At 37.4% G+C, this 2,500-nt stretch overlaps 1 protein-coding gene across 2 annotated transcripts in view; it reads left to right on the top strand.

Annotated features, from left to right (window-relative positions):
- Positions 1-2,500, top strand: part of LOC143286531 (CD9 antigen-like) — a 70,467-nt gene that overhangs the window by 47,310 nt on the left and 20,657 nt on the right. The window lies entirely within an intron of this gene.

Here is a 2,500-nt window from a genome sequence, read left to right as displayed (position 1 = left end):
AAGACCAGTCTGGTTTCCGTAAAAATCATCCTTGTCATACAGCCCTCAAACAACTCACTGACATCTTCTACATAACATAAATGAAAACAAATTCACATGTCTTTTTTTTTTAGATTTGAAAAAAAAAAAGCTTTTGGTGTAATCAATCACTCCTTGTTACTACGTAAATTAGACTTTATACAATCGTTTCTTTCTGACAGGAAACAATTAATAACAGTAAATAATCAAACCTCAAATTTTACATCTGTTAAACATGGAGTACCACAGGGATCCATCTTAGGGCCAATTTTATTCTCCACGTATGTTTATTACCTTGTTATATGAAATGTAAATGTGAAATGTTTGCAGATGACACATCCTTACATTTAAGCAATTCAGACGCCAGTAAACTAACTAATGAACTCCAAGATGATATTCTGAAACTTAATGACTGGACACACTTGAATCACATGTCCTTGAATGCTCAGAAAACGAAGTGCATGTATGTATGTGCACGACAAAAAAGACAAAAATTCAAATATAACTTCAAACCGCTATTCCTAGGCGTCAGTAAAATTGAAGAGGTAGACTCACATAAAATACAGGATGTCATTATTGATAAAGATCTATCTTGGACTGATTGTACGAAGTACTTGACTTAAGTAAACGTCTCTCTAATGGAATACTTCAACTAGCAAAAATAAAAAAAAGATCCTTCATGTCCATTCACGAAAGCTCTTCTTCTGTGCACATATTCTGCCAGTAATCGATTATGAGTCAACTTTATGGGGCAGCTGTCGACTCTCAGATATGAAGTTTATTCACCGTCTGTATGAAAGAGCACTGAGAATAGTATTGTTAAAATCAAACTCCCTGACCCCAATGAACTATGAACAACTTAATATATTATCTTTTGACAACAGGCTATACTTCAACAAAGCTGTTTGCATGCATAATGTAATGTATGGAAATGCTCCAAAACAATTGTAGACACTTTTAAAACTAATGAACACAGACATTGCAGACACTTTTAAAACTAATGAACACAGACACAACCACATGCTCTGCATACCCAGACCAAGAAACAACAACCTTTACAAATCCAGCTTTCTGTATTCTGGTGGAAATTTATGGAATAATCTCCCACTCACTCTGAAAAAATATCGTGAATAAAAACGTGTTTGAAGAAAAATCTAAAGAACCACCTCATTGAAAATAATTAACAGGAATACATATTTTGATCTGTTAGTCTAATATTCCTATTATTAATTGTGAAATGTTTTGTATATGCTTGTGTTGGCAAGGATTTTACACTACACGAGGGAACATGTGCATGTGGTTGGGAGGAGCGCGGTGTAATTGTGTCCGAGAATTTGTGTTCAGTGGTGTGTGTGTGTGTGTGTGTGTGTGTGTGTGTGTGTGTGTGTGTGTGTGAAATGGAAATGCAATTGTGTATTTCTTTATCACAATATTCTTGTATATATATGTGTGTGTGTGTGTGTGTGTGTGTGTGTGTGTGAAATGGAAATGCAATTGTGTATTTCTTTATCACAATATTCTTGTATATATATATGTGTGTGTGTGTGTGTGTGTGTGTGTGTGTGTGTGTGTGTGTGTGTGTGTGTGTGTGTGTTCCGTTATCGTTGAATTTCATCTGCTTGTTTCCTCTCTCTCTCTCTCTCTCTCTCTCTCTCTCTCTCTCTCTCTGTCTCTCTGTCCTATTTTTTTTTCCTTTTTTTTTCTTCTTTTTTTTCATTGATGGCTTGATGTAAAAAAAAAACAGTTGTTGCTTATTCAATTTTACCATTACGAAATAAAATCTTGACTTGACTTGATTTCACGCACACACACACACACACACACACACACACACACACACCACACACACACACACACACACACACACACACACACACACACACGCCATCGCTGCTTAACGATCTCTGTCAGTCGTCTGCACACAGATAGATTAAGGATACATGACAGAACGGGTAGGTAAAAAAAAAAAAAAAATGTTAGTTTCATCAGAAATAAAAGAAAAATAAAAGAGGAAAAAAAAAGTTCGTTCCGTTAGTCACCACAGCAGTTTAAATTTTCTTCTGCACAATAAAAAGTTAGCAAGAATCAACGTGGTTCTCATCTGTACGCGCAACATGTTAAAAAAACAGACAAACAAACAAACAAAAAAGCGTGTATGATTGTGGGAAAGGAATTCTGGTTGGCGGGTGGGTGTGTTTTTTTTTTTTTCGTTTTTTTTTTTTCCTTGGATGCTCAGGAATGTCTGGTTGTGGGTGAGATGAATGTGACTGTGCGTAGGTGGATAGAAGTGTGTGTGTGTGTGTGTGTGTGTGTGTGTGTGTGTGTGTGTGTGTGTGTGGAGGGGGCGGAGGAGGGGGCGGAGGAGGGGAAGGGGGAGGGAGGGTGTGTGAGTGTGTATGTGTGAGAGAGAGTGAGTGTGTGTGGTTTTGGGGTTGGGGGGACGGCAGTGTGTGCGTAGATGTGTGTGTGTGTGTGTGTGTGT

The sequence above is a fragment of the Babylonia areolata genome, chromosome 10, assembly GCF_041734735.1.
Source record: "Babylonia areolata isolate BAREFJ2019XMU chromosome 10, ASM4173473v1, whole genome shotgun sequence".
Lineage (NCBI taxonomy): Eukaryota > Metazoa > Mollusca > Gastropoda > Neogastropoda > Buccinidae > Babylonia > Babylonia areolata.
Note: the sequence above shows the minus strand (reverse complement) of the source record. Positions and strands in the feature narration are given on the sequence as shown.